We start from the raw sequence: 12,135 nt of genomic DNA, 5'->3' as shown, positions 1-12,135 counted from the left end.
GCGCATCTGTTTTGAGATGGACGTTGAGAGGTGACTCAAATTTTTTTGCAGAAATTGCTTGAAATTAACTCATATAATAATTGAGTTATCCTCCGACTCAAAAAGGTACGGAACATTGCTTAAATAATCAAAATGTCAAAAAATGAAGGAAAAATTCGATTTTTTTCCTTCTTTTTTTGATTATAACTTTAAAAGTGTTCACTTCTGAGAAAAGTTGCACCGACATAAAAGTTGCAAATTAAATTTCGTACAATATAGGATTGGTTAAAAATTTTAAAAGTTGTCACCTTTGTTGCAAAATAGCAATAATTGCGAAAAAACCATAAAAAACAAGTATTCGCATTTTACGTTTTTCAACCATGTATGCTACACTTGGACCTTCATTTTTTTATCCAGAAAAACTTTATGATATAATAGAACAATACTGCAAATTTCATTAAGATCGGTGTAATAGATTTTGCAATCCAACTTTCGCAAAAAAAATCATTTTTTCAAAATGTTGCAGGACTGAAAATAAAGCAGGTAGCAAGTTGAATTTTTTTGCGTATAGAAGAATACTGTACATTTAATTTGCAATTTGCAAAACTAAAATCGGTTAACTACTACGGCATCAGGATTTTTTTTTAAATAAACATTAATTTTTGGTGCTACGCGCAGGACAGCGGTGTTCGATTCACACAAGTTGATTTCCACCAAAATTTCTTTCAATCTTTATCTAATATATTATTTTCTAACTCTATATTTTGTTTTATTTTAATTCCACAAAAATCAAACTAATTTGATTATTGTTTGTGAAATATTGTTTAAACAATTGCATATGTTTAAAAATAATAAACTTTTATTCTCTAAGTTAAAATATATGAACAAAGAAAGTTTTTGCTAAAAAAGTGTTATTTCAAAGGACAGAGTATGTGTTTTTATTTTACAATAAACAAATTTATTTATTTATATCGAAATGTACTAAAAATTAAAATTTATCAATCATTATCAAAGGAATGGAATGCCCAATCAGAGCAAACGTATCCGCTTTCCTGCGCGTAGCACCAAAAATTAATGTTTATTTAAAAAAAATCCTGACGCCGTGGTAGTTAACCGATTTTAATTTTGCAAATTGCAAATTAAAGGTACAGTATTCTTCTATATGTAAAAAAAATTAACTTGCTGTATGCTTTATTTTCAGTCCTGCAACATTTTGAAAAATGAATTTTTTTGCGAAAGCTGGATTGCAAAACCTATTAAACCGATCTTAATGAAATTTACAGTATCGTTTTACTATATCATAAAGTTTTTCTGGGTGAAATACGAAGGTCCTAAGTGTAGCATAAATGGTTAACTTGTTTTTTTTATGGATTTTTCGCAATTATTGCTATTTTGCAACAAGGGTAACAATTTTTAAAATTTTTAACTGATCCTATATTGTAGGAAATTTAATTACGCAACTTTTATGTTGGTGTAACATTTCTCGGAAATGAATACTTTTTAAGTTAAAATCAAAAAACGAAGAAAAAGACTTTTTGAGTGGGAGGATAACTGAAAATATTATTATATGATATAATAATACAATGGGATAAGACAGGGGATTCCTTGAGTCCTTTATTGTTCAACCTGATCATGACGAAATAATAAAAAAGGTAAGAACTAAAAAAGGATACCAAATGTGAAGAAAACAACTTAAAATAATCTGCGATGCGGACGATGCAATATTAATCTCTCAAAGTGAAGATGATTTACAACGTATGCTGCACCAATTCAACATAATCGCTAGAAAATTTAACATGTTAATTTCCTCAAAAAAGTCAAAATGCATGGTTATAACAGCAGATTAGGCATCACACTATCTAGCTACGGAAGGCTCTAAACAGATGTGGAAGATCAAGTAAATAGAGCAAACAGAGCCGCAGGTTGCCTGAATGACACAATATGGAAAAATAAAAATATCGGAAAAGAAATGAAAGGCAGAATTTACAAAACAATCATCAGACCAATAATGACATACGCGGCAGAAACACGACCCGACACAGAGAGGACAAAAAGATTGCTCGAAACAGCGGAGATGAAAACCCTTCGAAAAATCGATGGTAAGACTATGGGACAGAGCTAGAAGTACAGATATACGACGGAGATGCAAGGTGGATAACATTAATAACTGGGTAAGAAACAGACGAATAGAATGGAATGACCACAGCCGAATGACAACAAATAGGGTAGTCAGGACAGCGAGAGACGGTTCCCCAATAGGAAGACGATCAGTTGGAAGACCATGAAAACGATGAAACGACAACTTACTAGAGGCACATTGAAAAAAAACAGACAGAGCCATGTCTATTAAAAAAGAAGAAGAGTTATTTTCTAGCAATTTCTGCGAAAAAAAATATGAGACCTCTTAACATCCAAATGTACTAATATTTTTACAGATGCGCCCTGGTCTAACAATTAAATATCTAATATAATATTATGTTTCTGACTGATTCCTGGGGATATAATCGCTTCCCACTCTTCATATAATGCAGTTTTTAGCACTGCCACTGTCCCTGGTGCTGGCTTACGGACCCGAACCCTGATTATGCAAGATCAGTAATATATTTGATACAAGATCAATTTCAACATACCAAAACACAAGCCGATACTTCTTGCAATACACGTCCAGATAAAACATTTTTATGTTTTGAGTATTTTGAAAATGTTCATAATCCAAATAAATAAATAATATATGTTCGAACCAATTATAATTTTGTCCACCTATTTGGTGGTGAATGTACTTATGTCTTGGTTTTCCCACGAGAAACCGAATGTTCTATTATAATAAATAAGAAACTTCTAATCTACAGCGTATTTCAGACATGCGATTCAGTGTGCGAAGGATAGGACCATGCAAACTAAATGAATAACAAAGTGACACTAAGTGAATTTTCTTGACGTTTCCGCTCTTCACGGCAGCGGCCGTAGTAGTATTTGGCAGGTACTTGTAGAGGATGATCGCTGTTCCACAACTGCTGTGGAATACAAAAGGAGGATTTATTTATGATAATTCACAGAATGGGCAAAATATGGCAAACCCGCTTGCAATATAAAAGCATACTGATACTAACGTTTTAAACGCAGTACTGGCATTCCTGGGCAGTTAAATAAGATTTTGTCTTGTCACCAATGAGTACTCGTGTCCACCCAATTGTGTGTACGTGGCACTTAAACTGATATTGAAATAATGATAAAATAATCGAAATAAATTGAATTATTTTTTATAACTAAGTAAGTAATAATATTTAACCTCTCAGTTATTAAAGAAAAGTTAATACTTCGCTTTAGAGAATATGCAAGAACAGCCCATTCATTATAAATCACTGTAAATGTTTGATGATTGTATTTGATTGTGTAATCGTGATTATTCAGTTCGTAAAAATTATCTTTTTGATTATACAACTGCCGACATGGAGTAGAAGAACTCTTGTTAAGTACCTAATTACCCTAAGACACAGTAGAATAATTCTTGTCGAGGACCTCATTACCCTAAGACTCTTGTCCCACCAAAGCTACGCAACAGCGACGTGACGGCAACACGATTTCGATAGGGCGCAAGCATGAGACATGGTGTTGTCCCATCAAACCAACGTGTCTACTACATTCAGTTCGGTGAACAATGTCGTCAAGTGAAAACTATGATATGATTTCGATGTACTGATACATAAGAAATAGAAAAAGTTAGTGAAAATGGTGGTTACATCCTTTTGCAAGAAACCAAAAAAACAGAATATTTGTTGCTGCTAAAGAACTCTACAGACATCCAGTGAAGTGTGAGTGTTGATGGAAGGCTGTTAATAAAAGGTAAACAAATAATGATTCATTTTATTGCTGTAAAGGTAGACTTCCGCACCACGCGACCGAGACAGGCGACAGATTGGCGAGGTCTCCCCACTACTGCTCTCAATGCAATTATATCGGGGTAGTGCTGCAGCCCGCGACCGAGACCAGCGACTAACTATAGCCTTTCCCGACCTATCTGTCGCCTGTCGCGGTCTCCTGTCTCGGTCGCTGGGTGCGGAATTCTACCTTAAATATGTGTAATTTACAAATTTATTCTTCTACAGCATCTACTAATTTTTCATTATATGAAATGTTCATGTTGTGCCATGATTTCCCTTTTCGTTAATTTTCCATACGATACACCGCACATGTAGCTTGAATGTCGCTTTAAAAACTGATCTGTCTAGTCGCTCGGCAACAAGATACCGACATGTAGCTTGAATGTCGCTTTGCCGGAGTGTTGGTGGGAGCACGGTGTATATAAACTATAGGTTCAAAAATAAAGATACGTCGCTATCGCCGTCGCATAGCTTTGATGGGACAAGGACCCAAGTTTTTTCGATTAGTGTGCAATACGGAAAGTTTTAATTATTTTTCTGGTATCCTTGAGGCATCCCAGTTTCTATCAAATAACGCGTTGGGATAAAGCATAATTATAAAATAATTATTTATTTGACCTTTTCCTTCTAGATCGGGATTCGTTTTCAAAAAAACAATTTTTTGCTTTGGAGGTGTATATTTATTGGATTTTAATTTATTTTTTGAAGTAAAACAGTGTGTTTTGAAGACGGTTTCCGAACTAGAAACGCAAATGGTTAATAGTATATTGTATAATTGTGGTTCGGATTATTTTTACCATAAGACCCTGTACACATGAAGATGTTAGACGCCGCGTTTTATTAACGCCGCATTTCAAGTTACCAAGGAACAAATGATATCGTACACATGCAAGCGCGCGTTTAGGATAAACGTCGTCAAAATGTGGCCCTTGTAGAATACACTTCAAACGCCGCATTTGCAGCGCGGTTTTAGTTACTAGGGGAGGTATGTGATCGTACACACGTCCCAGTAAAGCGCGCTTTTGCCCTGTTGATATAGCTGTGCCATATTCAAAAGTCTGGAATGGAAGTTGAGAATTTTGATAGAGTACTATTTATATAGGGTGAGGCAGATAAAGGGCCTATTAGAAATATCTCGAGAACTAAAGTTAAGAAAATCATGAAAATTGGAATACAGGGGTTTTGAGGTATGAACTATTTAATGAAAATATTTTGGTTTCTTTGCTACTTCCGGTTATACCGGAAGTTGATTGTAACTATAATACAGGGTAGGTAGTTTAAAAGATAATTACAGTTTTTTATAAATTTTGTAGCAAACTTCACACCCTGTAGAATTGTACTGATTTGATAACAAAAACTCCATTTATGTTCAAATGATTTTATTGATTGATTATTATCAAAAATTATTAATATAGCGAAATGTTTAATTTTAGTATACAGGGTTGGTCGAAACTCGGAATGAGTATTTTCTGAGTTTTCTTAAATGGAACACGCTGTACTTTAGTATTGTAATGAAATGATAATTTATAGTACTTTTTTATTTCTTAAACATTCCCTATACCTAACTGATTTAATTTGTAAGTTATTCGTAGTTCTTTAAGTCAAGCATTAATTGCAACAAAAATTACGTGAAATTTTATTAGGTTTGCCGTGAAAATATTCAATCATAAATAATTTTTTGAAAATTCATACATTAATCGTTAATAATCGAAAATAAATACGTTAATCTAGAATTATCCATAATTTATTAATATTGGATGAGACACCAAAATGCCTACGTTGTTAAGATTGTTGGTGCATAAAATATTTACAATAGTTTTTGTTCGGTCAGATTTCTCGTAATCTAAATGTCCAGTTCGTTGAAACCGCTCTAGTAAATTTTGAAAAGTTTCTCTTTTTGGTTGTCATCTATCATGGAATTGCTGATGATAAATTCTTATTGCTAGTAGCACAATTTTATTTGTTATACTCTCTTAGAACAAAAAAACATCTGAATCAGTTCCTCATTAGAAAAATTCATATTAGTAATGGTAGCAAAAGCAACTGGAACTTCAAAAATAATAGCAAAGCAAATGTTTAAGCATATATAGTGTCAAGGTCATAGCCAACTAGATATAATATTGTTTATTTTTATGAATATTATACAAAACACACCAACAATCTTAACTACGTAAGTATTTTGATATATCAACCAGTATTAATAAATAAAGGGTCAGTCGAGATTAATATGTGTTTATTTTCGAAAAAAATTTTATGATTGAATATTTTCACGGCAAACCTAATAAAATTTCACGTAATTTTTGTTGCGATTATTGTTTGGCTTAAAGAACTACGAATAACTAACAAATTAAAGCAGTTAGGTATAGGGAATGCTTAAAAAATAAAGAAGTAGTATAAAATATCATTTCATTACAATACATAAATACAGGGTATTCCATTTAAGAAAACTCAGAAAATACTCATTCCGAGTTTCGACCAACCCCGTATACTAAAATTAAACATTTCGCTATATTATTAATTTTTAATAATAAAAGACTATATTAAAATCATTTGAACATAAATGTGAGTTTTTGATATCAAATCAGTACAATTCTACAAGGTGTGAAATTTGCTACAAAATTTATAAAAAACCGTAATTAACTTTTAAACTACCCTGTATAATATTACAAAATCTCATATTTTAAGAAAGAAGACATCGAGCAGAATCCAAAAATGTAAAAATATACAGGGTGTCCCATTTAAAAAAACGAAGTTACAATCAACTTCCGGTATAACCGGAAGTAGCAAAGAGACCAAAATATTTTCATTAAATAGTTCATACCTCAAAACCCCTGTATTCCAATTTTCATGATTCTCTTACCTTTAGTTCTCGAGATATTTCTAATAGGCCCTTTATCTGCCTCACCGTGTATATAACACGTCTTTCTTTTTTTAACATTGTTAATATTCTATATCTTTTAAACACAGATATTTCGAAATTGTATATAACACTTAACCACTGCCATGTGGTATGCCATACCTTGCCGAAAATATATTTTGCTGTAGAACTTGTTTTATAAAAGATTTCTAGAACACCCTCTATGTACCTTCAAGTGGTGTGTAATTGTACCTGCTCCGAACTACTGCAGTTTTAGTATGGTTTAGTAGTTGAACTACGTTGAGGTAAAGTTATCTTGCCTGTTTACGTTTCTATAGTTAACACGTTGCCAAACAGTGCGTCTAATGTATGAGCAAATGTTGTGACACTATATGCATTTTGCAAAGTAGAGTAGGGAAAAATGCAACGTCTATAGACGTTGTTTCACATTACATCAATGGAATTAGACTTCTGTCCGTCAACGTGTTAAAAGTAGCCCAATGTATTCTTTCGCTATTAATATGGAGTTCATCCAGTTGTCCACCTTCAAGTTCCACACTATTTTACTATTTTTGAGTTACCAATACTGAAGTTTTTTGTAATATTCAGTTTATAAGGGATTTTGTAAGAACCTCCACCATTTTTAAATATAATGCACGCGTTCATAATTTACTTGAAAAAATAAAGCAGATTTTATTTTGAGCAGTATTTAATTCTACAGCAATGTGAAGAATCATTGCGTAGTTGATGTAAAAAACAAATACAGTGATATAGTCCATTCTTTCACGGTTTTTACTCTAAATTTTAAAGAACCGCTTGGATTAACATGAAATTTGGCATGCGTATAGCTTACATGTCAAAGAAAAAAAGTGATATTGTGCCGATGTGTGCTTTTGCCCTGGGGGTGACTTTCACCCCGTCTTGGGGTGAAAAAATAAGTCCGGAAATGGGTAAACTAACTAATTTTAAGTAACTTTTGTTCTATAGAGCTTTTTCACCAAGTCAACACTTTTCGAGTTATTTGCGAGTGAATATATTCATTTTTCAACAAAATAACCACATTTTTAGACGGTTTTTCGCAAATAACTCGAAAAGTAAGTATTTTGTCGAAAAAACGTTCTTAGCAAAAATATAGCCTATAAAAAAGTAAAAAAAATGGTGTACGCGTTAGGTCTCTGGATCTCGTAGAACTAGAGTTATAGCCAATGAAAAATAGATTCATATTCACCAAATTTCAAATAGAATATTTCGACGTGAAATATCGAAAAAATTAAGCACTTTTTGGGGAAAACCCATTATAACTTTTTTAAAGTGTTTAAAAAAAGCTTTATTTCTGTTTTTACAAAAAGTTTCTAGCATTAATTTTAAGCAAGTTACGCTCAAAATAAAGTTGGTCCCTTTTGTTGTTGCAAAAAAAAATCGGGAAGACCAACCCCTAATTAGCAACTTAAATGAAATTAATCGTTACCGCTCCACAAATTATTTTACTTATGTTGTGTTTATATAATCTGTAAGTTTCATCGATTCAAAGTGCTTATTTTTGAAAAAATTTGGTTTCAAAGTAAAAATTTTTAAAAATTTTAATTTTAACTTAAAAATTGTTAAAGATGCCAAAAATCTCGAAAAACAAGAAAAGTCAGATTTGCTTTTCTGAATATCATGTATTTTTTTGTTTTTCTGTTAGACAAAAATTGATTAAGATTTGATGTTTCTAAATTTGCATACATTCGTGATCAGTGACTCGTTCAACCCTTTTTAACTACAGCCCTTTCAATAGTAAGGACTTTGAACCGATGAAACTTCAGATCATATAAACAATATATACACGAGTCAAGAAACTTGTGACGTCGTAACGATTAAGTTCATTTAAGATACTAATTAGGGGGTGATTTTCTCGATTTTTTTACCAAAACCAAAAGGGACTAACTTTATTTTGAGCGTAACTTGTTTAATTTTGATGCTAGAAATTTTTTTATAAAACAAAAATGAAGCCTTTTTTTAAACACTTTAAATAAGTTGTAATGAGTTTTCCCCGAAATGTGCTTCATTTTTGGTTATTTCACGTTAAAGTATTCCATTTGGAATTTGACGAATATCAACCTATTTTTCATTAGCTATAACTCTGCTTCTACTAGGTGTAGAAACGTGATGTATACACCTTTTTTTTTTTATTTTTTACAGGCTATATTTTGGCTAAGAATGTTTTTTCGACAAAATACTTACTATTTGAGTTATTTGCGAAAAACCGTCTAAAAGCGTGGTTATTTTGTTGAAAAAATGAACATATTCACTGCCAAGTAACTCGAAAAGTATTGACTTAGTGAAAAAACTCTATAGAACAAAAGTTACTTAAAATTAGCCAGTTTATCCATTTCCTGACTTTCTTTGGACGAATATTTTTTCACCCCCAAAAGGGGGTGAAAACCACCCCCAGGGCAAAAGCACAAATCGGCACAATATCACTTTTTTTCTTTGACTTGTTAGCTATGTGTATGCCAAATTTCATGTCAATCCAAGCGGTTATTTAAAATTTAGAGGTTTTGCAATATTTTACCGTTAAAGAACGGACTAATATAAGACAAATTCATATCGAAATCAAAGGAGAATAGGCAACGGTATGCCATACCGCATGTCAGAGTCAATGTACTGAAACATCCATGTCAGTAGTTCAGGGTTAAATGGCATGCGGAATATTCTGTTTTATAACTATGTTCCGTTATTTATTAATCATAATTTTTTCCATAAAAATTTTTAATTGAAACAATTACTCATATAGCAGCACAGTAGATTCTTAGTTCCTAGTTGTTAGGTTTTATCAATGAATTAGTTGTATTTCTATTTCACATTCCTAGCAAACATGACAGACAGCCGAGTATCTAACTCATAACTGTATCTACTGGCTGGCTGTCGACTAAAACGCAGCGCTAAACGCTGTCATGTGTACGGTACCACTTTTTTCTAACGTGCGTTAAACGCGGCGTTTAACGTCCTCATGTGTACAGGCCCTTAGTTATCGCTCAACATTAACCTTTGTACTAATACTATTTCCTTGGACATCTTAGATTTTTAATAATGATGTAGTTGAGAAATACCCACAATTAAAGGACAAAATTTTTACTTGGCTTTTCGGTCTCTAGATTGAAGTTAATTTTCAAAATATAATTTTTTAATTGTATTTTGAATGTGTATATTTAGTTTTTTAGTTTATTTGTTAAATTAAAGAGTGTATTTTGAAAAAGTTTATTATCTAGAAGGCGGAAACGTCAAATAATGGGTGTATTGTATAATTGTGTGTTAAATTATTGTTTACCAAACTTACGAGCTTTACTGAAATTGTAAAAATTTCCTGCATAGCATATTTAAAACGTGAAACAAACTAAGGTTCCGGTTGGGTTATTAGACACACTGTTTTGAGACACTTTATTAAAAATATGAAATTATACATTATTTTAAGTTATTTCCAAAAACGTGGTAGAATATCCATTTGTTAAATAGAAAACCATTTTAAAAATTGAAATTTTTAAAATTTTTAGAGGGCCATATTGAGAATCATTGAATGCGATCTTACCAAATATAAGAAAATGTTGAGTATTGTAAGTAGTTAGCTACACTTGAGCACTCGAACCATCTCCTCCGGTCTTTCAGATATGAGTTATGGCATCTTCCTACTGATCTTTTGTCCAGGACATTACCTTCCAATACGATTCGACGTTATTCACCTTTCATCTCTCGAGCACATGACCCAAGTATTATATTTTCCTTTCTTTAATTATTCTTAGTCATTCTTTTTGTACATCCATGTGTCGAGGTCCCTCATTGTTAGTAACTGCAACAAAAATAAAATTATATTATTTACATATACATTATTATTTATTATTTTTATTTCTTATTTGTTATTTATTATTTATTATTTTTCAACAAAACAAATTTTTAAATGTCCTTATTTATTTATTATTATATATTTATTTATATATGTTACAGTTCAAGTTGATTCACACAAACGACCGATTCTATTTAGAAATTAAATGTTACTGGATATTAGTTCAGGAAATGAAACATTTTGGCTCGCAATTTTTTCGTTTATCATGGATTTACTTGAAATCTTCACAGAAGGTAGTGAATAGCCCAAGGATCATTTTCTATATCATGCCGCTGTACGATGAAACCTTAGAGGCGGTTGCCACCCCATCTCGGGGGGCGGGAATTTTTCATTACATTTTAACCAGGGAAATCGATTGAAAATGCACTTCTAAAAAAATTGTTCCTTACGTTTTCTTCGTAAAACTAATATTTTTGAGGTATTCGCGGTTGAAAGTAACAGTTTTTCGACAAAAAAATCGACTTTTTAGAAGGTTTTTTGAGAATAACTCAAAAAATATACAGTGAATAAAAAAACTATAGCTTTAAAAATTGTATCTTTTAGAAACAGAAACAAAATCCTTTTTTTATAATTTTTCTACAACCAATACAAACTGAGATACGGCATGTTAAAGGTTAGCTTTTTTCGTCAAATGCATAATTTGAAATATTTCAAGCCAAATAACGGAAAACTGCATTTTTCAAGTATAAAATTAGACCTTTCAAAAAAAGTTTCTAGCATAAAAATTGAGCGACTTATGATAAAATAAGGTCGGTACCTACTTTTTTCAAGGAAAAATCTGTGAAAACTACCCCTCCTAATTAAAATTGATCTTCGGCCTTCTGTAATTCTTTTTATATATGTATTATCAATGCACCCAAGAAGTTTGACCTATTTAAAATTTAGAAAAATTGGAGTTAAAAGAGATAAAATTGGAGATTGGAGAGATAATTTTTTTTTGAAATTTCGTCAAATATCTCTTATTCAAAATATCTCTTATTTTTTATTCAAACTATCTCCGAAAATATTAGAGATACAAGAAAAATTATAAAGTATGTATTAAATTGTATCTTTTTTAATAACTAAAATTAACCTTTTCCAAGATTTTCTTTACAGTGAAAATTTAGCGAGGTATAGCTGCTTAAAATCTCTATTTACAAGCAAACAACTCCTTATTCGAGCCCTTTAAACTCACCCTACTTAAAAACTAAGGGATCTTACGGAATTTAATTTACAAAGTCTTTATATATAATTTAGCTCTTATAGCTATAAGATAGCCCACCAGTTATAGAAAAAGACGAAGATGACATCGATCTCGATGAAGATGACTAAAAAACTATTTGTATTTGTAAATTCGTATTTTTGTGTAAATAAATGTTTTTGTACGTAATTCTACTTTTTTTTCGGTATAGATCTATTAAATTACTTATAAAAATTGCAATGTTATTAAGGGTGATTTTTAAGGCATTATAAGTATTATGATATTATATCCTAAAGCATAATACAGTCATTATTTAACCAATGAAAACCAAATTTTACCCATATTAAGGTTTACAATG

This window comes from Diabrotica virgifera, chromosome 10 (genome assembly GCF_917563875.1).
Source record: "Diabrotica virgifera virgifera chromosome 10, PGI_DIABVI_V3a".
In the NCBI taxonomy this organism is placed as follows: Eukaryota; Metazoa; Arthropoda; class Insecta; order Coleoptera; family Chrysomelidae; genus Diabrotica; species Diabrotica virgifera.
The sequence above is the reverse complement of the archived record's forward strand: the minus strand, read 5'-3'. Positions refer to the sequence as shown.